The 15,415-nt window shown below is 46.0% G+C and overlaps 1 protein-coding gene across 3 annotated transcripts in view; it reads left to right on the top strand.

The window, feature by feature from the left end:
• The window catches only part of GRIN2B (glutamate ionotropic receptor NMDA type subunit 2B), a 422,513-nt gene that overhangs the window by 66,564 nt on the left and 340,534 nt on the right, over positions 1 to 15,415 (top strand). The gene's annotated exons all lie outside the window — the stretch shown is intronic.

Genomic DNA, 15,415 nt, shown 5'->3' with positions numbered 1-15,415 from the left:
ACTTATATCATTGTCTTTAATCTTCTAGTAATCCTGTGAGGTATTACTATTCCCCTTTTAAAGATTAGAAAATTGAGGTCCAGATAAGTTAAGAGACTTGTCTTTTTAAATGCATACAAGGAGAAGAGGGTGGACTTGTCATACCAAAAGCTAAAGCTGATGACTGTCTGACAGCAGGTCCAGAGCTGTGGTCACAGTGCCGCCCTACTTGGTTCCAGTTTCTGGGGACCTGAATTCTATCATTGATGTTGCCAGCTGACCACTGTGATGTCTTTATTTGGGAAAATCCACCCAGCATGTCCAAAAAGCCTGGCGAGGTGACCTAATTTTAAGAAGATACCAAAAAAAAAAAAAAAAAAAAAAAAAAACCCACCCTACCCCCAAAATCCGACATTTTTCTAGCATCCGGAATAATAAGAAAGCAGAAAGAAGTATTTTTGTATATTCTGAAGTTGTCAGTTAACATGAGATATTGTCACCTAATGTAACAAATGTTTTTCATCTAACAATTATAGGCTAGTTTTGAATTTATATTTATCTGTAATATTGTATAGTTTCCTGTGAATATTCTAGCTTCTTCTGCACTTTGGGGTAAATGTACCTTCTTAAAACCTGGTCTCCTAAATAAGCATGACTTAAAAGATCAATTTTAGGAATCGAATGTCATGCCAGAAAAATTTCCAGCGAGCCCACATTTACCTTGGTCATTGCTGTCTCCTTTTCTTCTTCTGCATCACTCTATTGTACTGCACTTTGCAGCCACTTTTAGCCTCCTGACATTCCTCTCATTAAATTAGCTATCATGTAGCATCTCTTTTCTCTTTTTAAAGTACTACAGCACTTCCCAGCACGGCCAGCCCACCCCAGTGGTTTCCGGCTCCCTCTAAAATCTTTGGGTCATCATCTGAGGTAGCTACCTGCGTCGACGGCAGGCGGCAGCGGAGGGTCTATTCCCAGAAGCAGCAAACACCATTCACATGGATGGCAGGTTGCTGGGGCTTTGTATAAAGAAGCGGCAGCCTTGATTTGTAGGACTGTATGATTTTGTTAGCAGGACCCAATTTGGAGCCTTCTCATAATGGGGCGCGACCTGGAGGAACAGGATGTTCTTGGACTGGTCGCTTGGATCTGGAAGAGGGCTAAGGGGGTCGGTAAAGACTGGGAAGGCTGAGAGGCTTCAAAATGAAAGCAGACCAGTTCTGGAACTCCTCCCTGGTATAGAAGGCTTGTCCCCGCCCCTCCCTGGTGCTTTCGTCCTCTTCCTGAAACGTAGCTCCTCCGCCTGCCGTCCTCGCCTGGCATACTTCTCTCCAGTCTTCAGTCCCAGCTCAAGGCTTCCTCTTGGGAAAGGCTTCCTTAACTTTCTCTGTGGAACATCCATTCTCTGTGATCCCAGGCAGCTTGTGTGGACCGTGTACCTTTTATGTGGTGATTACTTGTTTATAGATTTGTCTCTAACTAAACTTGGAGCTCCATCATCTGTGTCTTCCTGGCAGATGGTGGAGATTTAGCAGATATTTATCAGATGAGCAGGTGGGCTTTCCCTCCCACCCCTCCGCCTTCTCTTAAGTTGGGCCAGGGTGTTGTATTTTGCTTTGGTTTTGCTTAGGGTAAGTGACTGAGAGCAATCCACACAACACGTTTAATACCTTGGATGAAGGTCATGAAACTATGTAAGGTTCACGCATTATAAACAGGAGGATGAATCTTCTCTCTCTCAACCCCCTCAGGGCCAGTCTCAGTTTGGCAAAGATGACCATTTGTGTAGGATATCAACTCTAACAAACTTTCTGATTTAAAGTGAAAGCTAACTTAATATTCTTTATTGCTTCCTGGAATCTGATCTTGGCAAGATTAGTGTAGAGAATATTGTGAAGTAAGGTAAATCTTGTGGGATTTTGACTGAGTGAGATTGAAATGCCAGGGATCTCATTTTTTGAAAAGGTCCCCAGCATGTTGTCCAGCATCTTCCGTCAGTGCACAGCCTTTTAATCACTGGCCTGAAAGCTCTGCCCTCTGGCGAGATACCCCACAAAGGAAACCCACTGCAGGCAAAACCCCCAGCAACTATCAAAAGAATAGCTGAAATTCACATACATTCCCCCAAATACAGTAAACCAGGGAAATGTTGATTTTACCTGCATGTTAAAAACAAGTCTTCTGGTCACCTAATGATTGGTGGGGGGGCATTGGAAATAGCCGTTGAGCGGCCTCATTTTCCTGCTCCCCCAAGCCGGCCTGGATGCAAGTAGCAAAGTCCAAATACAGATACCGGCCAGGTGCTTGGAAGGGTCGGATGTCTTGCTCGGAAGAGTAGCTGGAGTCAGCACTTTGGCCACAGCTGGGGTGGTCCTAAGGCTGTGTTGTCCAGTACAGGGTACCGTAGCCACAGATCATCTTTACATGTAAATAGGTTAAAATTAAATGAAATAAACGTTCCATTTCTTAGTTGCTGAGCTGCCTTTCAAGCGCTCAGTGGCCACGTGAAGCTGCTGTGGCGGCCCGCCGCAGACAGAATGGCCCTCACTGCAGAAAGTCCTCTTGGGTGGTGCTGCCCCGAGCATCTGGACGCCTGCAGCGTCACATCTGCAAGACGCCCGACTGTTCCAGAATGGCCAGGAGCCGTCCTGGGAGGCACAGCGTAAAATAGAGAGAGAGGACAGCAAGTGGTGTTGGTTTGCCTGTGGCCAGGGTTTGGGTGAAGCCCTTGGGTACCACTAGCAGGTCTGAAACATAGTTAGTGGGGAGCGAGGCGATGGAGCGGTCTAGATTCAAACTGAAATCTACCTAAGTCAGTGTGTGACTGGTGCATGCCGGGACCTACGCTGGGTGCCGTCACCTCCTTTACCTATGTCTGCCTCGAAGATGGTGGCTACTTGCCTACTTTTTACAGATGAGAAAACTGAGGCTCAGAGGCGTTAAGTAACACGTAGAAGGGCACGTGGTGGCAGGGTCCAAGTTGGAACTCGGTGCTCTTAGCTCGAGTTCAGTGCTTCTCTGGCTTTAGGGCTCAGGGGAGGGAGGAGGGTGCAGCTGGCCAAAGAACCGACACGGGTGACATTAGTATGAATAAGTTGCTCTGGTGGCTCCATCCACAAGTCCCTTGGAGCCTGGTTAGCGCTCAACCTCTCGCTCACGGCCTGATGCCGAGGTGGGTGTTTTTTCCATGGGGAGCTTAGTGAATGGAATGAGGATCTGCTGAATTTAGAATCAAAGATGAAAATACATCACCAATCGTGACAGTAATAATAATTAGGTAGTTGGTACCGTTGAGTGTGCCAGCTACTGTTCTAAGCGTTTTGCATAAGTTAATGATTTAATCCCCATGAAGTAGACACTGTTTTTACCCCTATTTTATAGATGAAGAAACCAACGTTTGGAGAGAGGAAGTCAGCGGTCCGATGGCACAGTGAGGGGGTGGCATCTTAGAAACCATTATCTCCATTTGTGGCATCTCAGATGGCCCCGGGGCAAGGAATAGTGGGGCAGGAGTGCACGCCCAGCCCAGTGCTTCACGGTCACATTGCACGGCATCCGCAGCACCTCTGTGGGGCCCCGCCAAAGCTCACCTGCAGGTGGCACGTTGCAGACTCTCCATGTTTCAGGTGTGGAAGTAGAGGCCTAAAGGGTCGAAAGGACTCACCCAGTGTCCCAGAGAGTAAGTGGCAGCACGGGCAGCCCAGGACCCCTTATAAACCTTTCCCTGCCTCTGGCACTCCAGTTCTGACCCCTTCCTGGGAAAGCCGGTCCTCAAAGGGGACGCCGCCGAGAAGTTTCTGGAGGCTCTCTGTGTGCGTCAGAGTATAAAGCTGTCTTCCGCTGCCCATTTCACTCCAGCCATTCCACGTGTGTCCTGTGCTATGCCCAGCAGGGCTGACATCAGTAGGGCATCAGAGGTGTTGCATAGAAGATTCTAGTCTCGAAAACCACGTCGTAGTACTGATTTCTGCCTGTGCTCTAATGAGATTTTTGTTTCAGAAAAGAAAAGGAAATGTGGTGAACATGGCTCTGATAGGACTGAAGATATACATGGGGTCCTCCACCCAGGCACTGTGGACTCTGGGTATTGGATTTGCATCCTTTCTACCCGGGCTCTTTGAAACTCTCTGCCACTGTTACTCTCACCTCAGGGGTAAGGAGGAGGGCTCAGTCATTTCTTTCCAATGGCAGGATCGGCGAGTGAGGTGAGATGTTATCCGCCCCACTGAGGCATCGGGCTGCGATGCTAGCCCGCGGGACCAGGAGCCTGCCCAGCTCCTCTTCTGGGCAGGGACCAGGAAGAGGCTCCCTAGGGGTTTGTAACGTGCACCTGGACCCTCCTACTGTTTTGCTTGTTGCTTCCGCGTTTTTTTCTTTTTTTTTCGGCCGTGCCTTGTGGCATGCAGGATGATCTTAGTTCCTCGACCAGGGATCAAACCCGTGCCCCCTGAAGTGGAAGCACGGAGTCTTAACCACTGGACCGCCAGGGAACTCCACTGCCTCCCCATGTTGGGAGGCACCCAGAACTGACACTTGGATTGCACGTTGCAAAACGCACATGCATCGACTCCTCTCCAGCAAATCTGGGAAGGGGATTATATTCAGCTCCATCTTACAGATGAGGAAACCGAGACTCTTCGTGGCCAGTCATATAGAAAAAGTAGTTGTTTGAACCCAGCAGCCCCAATTCCTAAAGCCATGCTCCTTCTACACCGCAGTCGCCTTGACTCTTCCGGAGGGAGGTGCAAATTCAGACACCCCCTGAAATCCCTGCTGCCTTCCTGTGGCCACATCCTTATCCTGTGCCCACAGGTAAGTACAGAGCTGTGAGCAGGAGGCTCAGGTGGGCCTGCTCCTCTCCGGGACGTGCTCTGCTCTCTGAAACCTTGAAGGTGGTTTCCTGCCAGTCGTTTTAAATATGCAGCTTCGACCGGAGCACTAGTTCCTGCCTGGTGTTGTTTGAGAAGCATCTCCTTTAAACGCTATCCACAGAAGTCTTTCACCTTCCCCTCTCACTTTATGTCCCACTCATTTCCTCCTTTCTTCTTCTCTGACCTCTGCTCGCCTCCCCTCTCTTTTGCTTTCCTCTTTCTCCTGTTGCTCCGGGAGTGGTAAGCGACCCCGGTGGGTTATTATTCAGTGCGCACCCTTGTTGGATTGCACCGGAGTTAGCGTCAGCCTGGAATGAAGGGCCGTGGCAGCAGCTCCGTCGTAATGACCAGCCTGTGCTGCCCGGGCTGGGAAGCACCGAGGAGCCGCCGGCAGGACCCCCGCTCCCGCTGTGGAAGGGGGAGGTTACAGGGGCCTCGGTTAATCGGGCTTCTGCCCCCCGCCCCGTGCCCTGGCCCTGCGGGTCATGCTGGTGGCTGTTTTCCTCTCTGCCTGCTGGCCCCGCACCCACGGTGGGGCAGAGCTTCTCCCTCCTGATGCCTTGGGCGGTCAAGCCTGCTGTTTTCCTGCTACAAGCTTTTTGCAGGAGGAGATGGAAAAAACCAGAGAAGGAGGAGAGTGACAGAGGCCAGAGTGAACAGGTAGCCGAGTAGCTGCCTCTGTGTGCCGGCAGCTCCGCCCGCCTCCTGCAAGGCCGGGACCAGGGCGCTGACCCCAGCATCCTGTGCTTGTGAGGGTGCCTGTGTGCGGGGAGGGGGTGGGTGGGTGGGTGCGGGGAGCCTCAGGCCTAGAGCCAGGGGTCCCGACAAAGGGAGAGAGAAGAGCCCGTCTGCCCACAAACCCCTGCAGGTCAGGGGCCTTCCAGAAAGCCTTCAGATAAGAGTGTGATGTATGGCCTGCGGTGAGCAAGTGAGCAGGTAGCTGTGGAAAGCTGCGTAAAGGAGAATAAATATTGACGCAGAGTCCTCAGAGGTTGTGGGTAGGTTCCTGCTTCCCAGGCTGTGAGGCCAGCGCCGACGTCCGAGAGGAATTTGCTTTCCTGGCTGGGCCCCCCTTCCCGCCTCCAGCTTCTCCCAGCGCCTTGGTGCCCAGGTTGGAAGCACTGTGTCAGAGCTAGAGATGGAAGAAGCCATTGGATCCAGCTGTTTTCTGGAGTTGCTCCCAGTCTAGTTGAGGAGACGGTCTAGACTTGCCACGGTACTAACTGTCACAGGACGGGCATCTGTAGGGTCTCCCCTGAGAACAGAAAGGGGCCCGGGGCAGAGCCAGCCCAGGGAAATGAGGGAAGGGTGGGAAGTGCCTTTCAAGCGAAGGCGATGCTTGAACTTGGCTGCTTAAGGAGAGAAGGGAAGGGCGGCCCAGGCGCCCCTTGAGCGTGAGTTGAGCCATGGAGATGTGAAAAGGCACAGCAAATTTAGGAGCCTTCAAGTCAAGGGCAGTAGGTTTGGAGCAGACGGGTTCCTGAGGTGCCGTAAGATGAGAGTGAAAATCTCTGAAAGATGCAAACCGGAAAGATCATTTTATGTCGTGCGGGGGGGATTAATTCAAACTATATCCTGAGAGCTGCAGGAAGCCACCGAAGAATCTTTAAACAGAGGAGTGACACAGTGAAATTTACATTTTATTTAAAAGAATTCCTTGGGAGACCGTGTGCAGGACGATCGCTCAGAGCGGTGAGGCCCTGCTGGTGATCCCAGCCGGAAAAGACGAAGGCCTGAGCCCGAGCAGGGGCAGGGAGGTGAGATGGAGGGGGGACGTGGATGGAGGGGTGAGCTATGGACAGGAGAGGGTGCACCTCCTCTGGGCCGGAGAGAAGGGAAAGAGCAGGCTGCATACTGCCGGAATAATTATGCCCGAGCCTTTCTTCCTTTTCATCAAACGAGACCAATTCAGTTTTCACGCCTGCACCTAACACCAAGACGTGGTAATGCCATGGATTCTTGTAAGTACTCTCTGGCAGAAATTTGGGGGTGTTTATTTGTGTGTCCTCTCCGTTTTATAAGACTCTCAAGCTCTTCAAAGAGGGCACACGATGTATTTATCCATCTATTATGTGCTGCATTCAGCACACCAGGGAGACTTCATGAGTATTTAATACTAATAAGATCTAAACCCCCGGGGCATTGTTGTGTTTGTCAGCGAAGGAATAAGTAAGTGTGGATACATTTTGTCTGAGTTTAAACTTTATAAGAAGAATATCAAGTATGTGAACTGTTGAGCATATTAAAATCCATTCCTGAAATGTAACATAAATGGCTTCTGCTCTTGGGTTTCCTAGGTAAATAGTTTAGTTGCCCTCATTGGAGATTGTTTCTTCAAATGCAGGAGGTGGTATTTCTTTGTTGTTCTATAATCTCTGACGATCAGTCAATCTGCCTTTAGAAGGAAGAGCTTTTTACAAAGATGGCTGATATCTTCTAATTCAGGTCCCTTTTCTCTTCTCTGATGTTTTAAAGAAATCAGAAAAGCCGTCATTAGTCTGTCTCACCCTTAGTTGCAACCTCCTTCTCTCTGTCATATTTATTCCTTGTCACATTTACCTTTATTACTCCTGGGTATCCCTCCAACCTTACAGCCCTCTTGTCTGCATCTTTTTTCCTGAGTCTTTCTCGTCTCTGTCCCAGTTTAGGGGCAAGTCAGACGTCAGCCATCAGGCCGCTGGATACAGTGTATTTCCCCAGGACGTTAGTGCTGGGCGCCAGACCTCGCTGTGCCTCTGTCTGTCGCGACGCATACAGTTCATATCTTTCCCTGAGACTTTGATAAGCCTGATCAGAAAGTTTTGCTGGATTTAGGAACAAAGCGCATTATTTCCTGCCCTCCGCTCCTGTTTGGGCTCTCCCTCACTAGGACGCACAGCACGTATCCACTGGCCCTGTTGAGGGGTAGTATTACTAACCATCGCAACAGGCTTCTGACCTCCCTGGGTTGAGCCCAGGTTGTCCTGATCAAAGATGAGTTCGCCCAAGTCAGTACCGCTCATGTTTTATCTACTTGGGTTGTCTCCCAGCCAGTCGTGTGTTTTCCCGTGGATTTCTACACATACGAGAAGTAGTGAAGTCAACTTTAAGTGAAGCTCTGTGTAACATGGCCTGCCTGTGCCGTGCAATTTGGAGCTCCAAAATTTTGCCCTTTTTGCTGCCCAAGGATAAGTGGCTTTGATCTGGCTTTAGGAACGTAGAAGGAGAGAAGGAAGTATCATTACGTTACTTTCCTGGAGCCTGCCCTCATTGCGGGGTATGAAGTCATACCCATTTAGACTGAGCACGGTGTGTGTACACGCAATCCCAGGGCTCCTTCTGACCACTTCTACCACTATGTACCAAGCATTTCTAGCCTCTATTAAGGTGGTCGTTCTCTTCTGGGGCAGTCTGAGCAGTGTGCTTTGTGTTGTGTACTTTTCAGGCCCCTTTGAACGTCCTTTCTTCCATTCCAGGCAATCACTGAATATACTCTGGGGTGCATTTGGTAAGAAGTCGTAAGCAAGGGGACATGACTTGAAACAAGTCATATCAGAAACAGACAAACCAAACAATTGTGGAAGGCAGTGGTGGTATTTAATCTGCAGGAGAGAAGATCAGGGCAGAACATGATAGTTTTCTTCAAGCATGTGAAATGTTGTCATATGGAAGGGGATTGAAGTCCTTCTGCGTTTCCCCAAGGAGGAGAACCAGTGCAAGGTAAAGGGAGACGGAGCTCACTTCACTGTCGGGAAGGATTTGAGAGATGATAGTTAAGACTTTTTGCGTTGGAATCAAGCTTCTCGAGTTTAAATCTACCATCTGCCAGTTACTAGCCACACTTGCGTACATTTTTTTTTTTAACTCTTCTAACCTTTAGTTTCTTTATTCATTCAGTGGGGTTACTATTAGCACCTATCGCATGAATTTCTGTGGTTATCTGGTAACATAATACCAGTTAAATGCTCTTACCGTGATGCATAGTGAGTGCTCGATAACGCTGGCAATTATTAACAACCCGAACTGTCTCAGGATAGTACATGGGTTTAATAACAGTTTCCAGCATTTCCTGTTACAACTGAGCATTATAACTTTTTCTTTTCAAATATGAAATTTAGAATATTTATGTGTGGTTTTCTTAGTTTTTTCTTCAGTGAAGGAAGTTGGTGATGTCAGGGAGGAAGAAATTTTCCTCCACCCTTCTAGGTTTCTTCTGGCTGGTCTATGACTGAAATCAGTATGAGACAGACTAACAGGAGAAAATCAAACAAATGTTTAATAACATGTATATATGGGAGAGACCCAGGAAAACCGAGTAACTTGCCAGAATGGTCGAAATCCTCACCTCACGAAATCCAGCTAAAGACAAAAGAGGATGTTGGGGGTAGTGGTTTGGGACCTCAAAGCGGGGGAGGAAGGCGATTCACGTGAAGATGGAAAAGCAAATGTTTGGTAGAGAAGTATTTGCTGGGCCTTGCAGACAGCATGAGACACAGAGTGGGCTCCGATCCGTAGGTTCTTCCTGAAGTTTTCCCCACCACATCCAGCCCAGATTGTTTGAAAATCCATCTGATGACACCTCTACTCAGGGAAACAGGCCCTCTATTTAAATTCTTTTAGGCAGTTAAGGGGAAGGTCAAAGTTGCTTCCTGAGTCTTCTGAGCCTTGATTGTTTTCAGCTAGAAATAATCTGCATGCTAAAGAAACATTTTGAGGTGGCAAATTTTGCTCCCCTACAGTGGGGAACTGAGAAGGCTTAGCTTCCAGAAAAAGTTAAATGGCATAAATATTCCTGTGATGCTTAGGAAAAGGAAAGTGAGGAAAGTATACAGTGTCTTGAATTCAAAATAACTGGAGCCTGGGGTAGAATGGATGAGGATGTCATTCTGACCTGGTGAAAGTTGAATGAAGATTTTTTTTTTTTTAAATAAAGAAATGAAGTTTTAGGATTAAAAAATATCATACACATTTCCAACTAAGGCATTCATGGGCAGTAATAAGTAAAATACCATTCATGCACATATTTTTTAAAAGAAAAGGATAAATTGTTTTATCTTTTTAGAAACATTGAAATAATAAAGTCTATAACTTTTGAGTCCTTGTTTATACACTTAAAAAAACTGAGGTAAAACATACACATAGTTAAGTGAACAAATATCACATGTCAAGCTCAATGAATGTTTACATATGTATACACCCAAACAACCATCACAGATAAAGATATAAAACATTACCATCGGGCTTCCCTGGTGGCGCAGTGGTTGAGAATCCGCCTGCCGATGCAGGGGACGCGGGTTCGTGCCCCGGTCCAGGAAGATCCCACGTGCCGCGGAGCGGCTGGGCCCGTGAGCCATGGCCGCTGAGCCTGCGCGTCCAGAGCCTGTGCTCCACAACGGGAGAAGCCACAACAGTGAGAGGCCCGTGTACCACAAAACAAAAAAAAACCATTACCATCAAGCCAGGGAGTTCCTTATGCCCCCTTCCGGTCAGTACCACCCCCAGCAGTGATGAAACCACTATTCAGACTCTTGTCAAGTCTTAGATTTATCCCTGTTCTTGAATTTCATGTAAGGGAAATCAGGCAATATGTACACTCTTGTGTCTAGTGGCTTTTGCTTAACATCTTGTCTCTGAGATTCTTATCATTGCATGTAAAAAAATATGCAAAAAGCTTACTTCTAAGTGGCTTTCCATTATTAAAAATAAATGTTTGGAAGAAATGTGAGGCTAGAAAGGGGTCTTACACAATTTCATGTCCAGGCCCTGTGATTAACAAATGAAGCATCTGACACTAAATGACATTAAGGGGACTTCCCCGGTGGCACAGTGGTTAAGATCCCAGGCTCCCAACGCAGGAGGCCTGGGTTCGATCCCTGGTCTGGGAACTAGATCCCACATGCATGCCGCAACTAAGGAGCAGGCGAGCCTTAACTAAGACCCAGCGCAGCCAAATAAATAAATAAATAAAATATTAAAGAATATATAAATGACATTAAGTAACTTGCGTAGTTAACTCATGACCAAGTGATGCGGTAGGCTGTATCTTCACATATATAAATCTTTTGCAAACTTTATTCTCAGTGAGAATCATGTACCTAGTGTCTGAATTATATAGAAAATTAGAATTATTTAAAATTGCAAGTTACTTTGATACAAATTAATCCTCTTCAGCATTGGAGTGTCTTCTTAGGTTGTATGCACATTTCGACAATGACTTCTTTTTTTTCTTTTTTTTTTTTTTTGCCGTACGCGGGCCTCTCACTGTCGTGGCCTCTCCCGTTGCGGAGCACAGGCTCCGGACGCGCAGGGTCAGCGGCCATGGCTCAAGGGCCCAGCCGCTCCGCGGTATGTGGGATTTTCCCGGACTGGGGCACGAACCCGTGTCCCCTGCATCGGCAGGCGGACTCTCAACCACTGCGCCACCAGGGAAGCCCGACAATGACATTTTTTGAGCGCCTAATTCTCATTGTCCAGTGGGCACATTGTCATATGCCCATTCACCAAGTCATAAAGCTCTAGGTACAACAAAATGAGATTGATTTTGCCAGACTAAATCTTCACCTACACATCCTCTCTCTCTCTCCCGTTCTCACTTTCTCTTGTGTGTACTCATGTAAACACCCACAAACACACATACTCACGAGCACATGTACCAACTTCAGTAGACCCTGTGAAAACCACACATTTCCTGGGATGTAACCATTCATCTCTCTGTCATCAAGTGCATACTTGTCTCTCCCCAATAGTATTGTTTCTGAGACTCAAAATGTTATACTTGGAATTGACTGAATATAGCAAAACCTTATAGTCAGGGGATGGGAGGAGATGGAAGGGTAGTTGAGAATGGGAGGACAGGGTGAATGGCTCGGAGCGCCTGTGGATTTGTTTGTAGTTAGGACGCCAGATACAAGATAAAACACGTTAAGTGCCAGGAGTACAAAGAAATGCCATTTCATCTCCTGGAATTTGGCAATCTGGCTATTCAGCCTAACCCTCTGGCGAAAAACAAATTAAAATACTGGATAAAAAGGATGTTGTCCTAAGAGCATCACACTGCTTATAAGAAAATGAGGAATCGGGGCTGAAATCCAAGAGAGAGGAAAGCATAGGGAGCTCCTTTTACCCAGTGGTATTTGCTGAGCTAGGAAATGGAGCTGCCGTTTTGATGGCGTGGCAGGAGAGGGCACAAAACAAAGCTTGGAACTCAGCTCACGTGGGGTCCCTGGGGAAACCCTCCCGTATTAAGCTGGAGTCTCTGAACCAGAAATAGTTGCATCACATCCCCAGGCAAGTCTATGGAGAGCTGCCTTGAGACTGAGCACAGGGGGCTTGGGGGCGGGCAAGTGAAAGAAGCCTGTGGCTGAGAAGTTGTAACCACATCGGTCTCTCAGCCCAGCAGCATACTTGCAACCGTATTTGCGTAAATGGATGGTCAAGAACCCCCACGCAGGGAATTCAGTTAGAGGAGGTTCCGGTTTCCCAGTGCTCTTAGGCATCCGGCAGAAGCAAATGCAAAATCTCGGGGGAACACACCTTCATCCTAAGATTACTGGGAATGCCTCCTCCCCTACACTTTGAATGAAGACTAGCAGGCCACAAAACCAGCACGAACCAGAAGAAACTAAGAGCGCACAGAGACAGACCAGAAACATCTCCAGACTTTGGAATCGTCAGACACACTTTGTGAAACGATAGTTACTGTGTTTAAAGAAGTAAAAGGCAAGCTTAAAAGTATCTCCAGGAACCAATGAAGTAACAAACGTGTTCTAGAAGATTTGTAAAAGAACCATTCAGGGATTTGGGAATCACTGCCGTTGAGCAGGCGGGCATCCACAGCTAGCTGTGCAGGGCCTTCCTTGGCCCTAGCCGGCTGCTGGCGTGCGGGGGACATCGGAGCCTGGAGCCTTCTATTGGCTGCATCACGGAGCACAGGCTCTGCCCGCTTCCCGCAAGAACAGAGGGAGCCGGGATCCTCTGATCCTAAGCCTACCGAAGATGCAGCCCGCCGGCTCCCCGAGAGCCCCCCCCCCCCCCACGGCTCCCAGGCCGGCTTTGCAGTGAGAGCCGAGGGCGTCACTGCCCCACGTGTAGTTTTGCGTGCATCTCCTTCTCTTCCGCCCTCTCTGTTTCCTCCGGGCCTCAGTCAGGTGGATACCCTCTGCTCGCGGTGAAGTTCCTGCGACCTGCAAATTAAACGGATAAAAGACAGATTAACAGGAGAAAAGGAAGGACAACTGAAATATAACTTGCTGCCTTGTCTGGACTCACGTGTACTTGGTAGAAACTTGCTGCAAGTCAGCTCTGCAACTTGATGGGTGACACCGCTTTTCACCAAAAAATAATTCAAAAATGGCAGAACTCTTTATGGCATGCGAAGAAGAGCTGGAATGGTGGCAGAAGAAAGTATGCAGAAGAGTGTGAGGATGGTGATGAGCCAGTCTTGGTCGTAGAGGTATTAGGTTCAAAGCTAGCAATTTCAAATATTTTGAACACAGCTCCTATTCAGAGGAATAAAGAATGGTGCACTCAGTCGATGTATTAACTGCTGCTCTCAAGACTGCAAGTCAACGCTGTGTGAACCCAACGTCAAATCCAGTGGCTGCCTGTAAATTTTCATCCTGAATCGAGATCTTCAGGTAGTTCTGTTATTGTTCAGCCTTTGTCTAAACCTGGAAGTGTTTCTGAAACTATGCAGTCAGCTTCGGCATACAGTGGATACTATTTATCAATATCAGCAATACGCAGTTAAACTTCTGGACTGTTACGCGTAGTCATCCAGTAGAAGCATAATCGGCCTCAGAAAATGTCACCATCTTTATGATGAACTAACTACCCATCCTGTTTGTAAATCAGGAAATATGCTTAAATTAAATAGATACAGAATTGAAAAACGTGCCATCAAAACATGAATCAAAGTATAATCAGTAATGAATATTGTATAACGGTAAACTGTTGAAGATTATAAACTAGGCCAAGTGTTCTTAATTCTTAATTGGGAAGATTGTTGAGATGCTATTGTAACTTTTAATTCTGAAAAGATACCTTCATAGTTTAGTTCGTTTAAAAAAACTCTTAAAAAGTAATAGTTAATGGTCATAGTTAATATTTATTGATCTGATAATATTTATAAGACTTTGTGTTAATTGCTATGCATAAATTAATCTCATTTAATTCTTAAACATCCCTACGAAGTAAGCACTATTATCACTCTTGCTTTACAGTTGAGGAAACTGAGGCTCACAGAGGTTAAATAATTCACTCAGGGTCACATAGCTGGCAAATGATAGGTCTGGGATTTCAATACAGACTAACACATAGTTTATATGTATCTACATACATGCATACGTATATGTTGTGTATAAATGTATACTCTTAAAAAAAAATGGAAACATTGCCTTAGTGCAACAGCTTTCAAAGCATAGTCTTTAGTCCCCTGGAATTCATGGGTTTGGGAGTCAACACTATTGTAATAATAATATATAGATACTACTTGCTTTTTCACTCTGTTGACATTTGCACTGATGATGCAAAGGCAGTGATGGGTGAACTGCTGGTGCCTTCATATAGATCAAGACAGTGGTACCAAGCTGTACTAGTAGTTTTTGTATTAGTCACCACCATGCATTCATAATAAAAAATATTAGTCATATTCAGTTTCTGTGATGAAATATTAAAATGTTATTAATTTTGTTAACTCTCTACCTTTGACTATATGTTTTTAAAAAACAGTTTGTGTGATGAAATGGGTAGTATGCATAAAGCACTTCTGTGTCTGTGCTTTAGATACAAGATACCATGGTATCTTGAAGAAAAGCACTTGGTGATTGAATTGTGAGCCAAACCACCAGCTTTTTAACAATAGAAGACTATTTTTAGCTGAGAAAAGAGAGAACCAACCAGAAGTTTTAGAAGAAAAACAAAAACAAAAAACCTGAAAGTGAAAATTCATATGATTGATTTAGCAGGTTTACATACAGCTGAAGAGAGAATTAGTGGACTGGAAGAGTAATCAGAAGAAGTATCCAGAGGCAGCAGGGAGAAACTCTCCCCACTGTTCCCCTTGAAAAAAAGAAAATGTAGAAGAGCAGTTAAAATACATGGAGAAACTCTCCCCACTGTCCCCCTTGAAAAAAAGAAAATGTAGAAGAGAGGTTAAAATACATGGAGGATAGAATGAGAAAGTAAAGACCTTTTCTGCTTGTAATCAGAGTTCTAGGAATGGTGAGAGAAACTAGGTAGAAGCAATATATTTGAAGAAATAATTCCATATGTCACATACGTAGATCTCATGATTGCATCATAATGATAAAAAGTTTAGTTTACAAGAAATAATGTAACAACTTAAAACTTGTGTATACTTAAAACCATGACCTTAAAATAGCCATAACTATCTATCTTGATCTGTCTATATTTAAAAATTAATAGATTTATAAAAATAAAATGTACATATTCGAGAGGTGTAATGAATACTAAGAAACACAAATACAGGTAAATGTATCTTTAATTTATATTTCAAAATGGTTTGTGCAGTAAACTTAATCATAGTGTTACAGCAGAAAATCAACTACATAAAGAATATTTTAAAA

Source organism: Kogia breviceps, chromosome 12, assembly GCF_026419965.1.
Source record: "Kogia breviceps isolate mKogBre1 chromosome 12, mKogBre1 haplotype 1, whole genome shotgun sequence".
In the NCBI taxonomy this organism is placed as follows: Eukaryota; Metazoa; Chordata; class Mammalia; order Artiodactyla; family Physeteridae; genus Kogia; species Kogia breviceps.
This window is presented reverse-complemented; position numbering and strand designations above follow the sequence as displayed.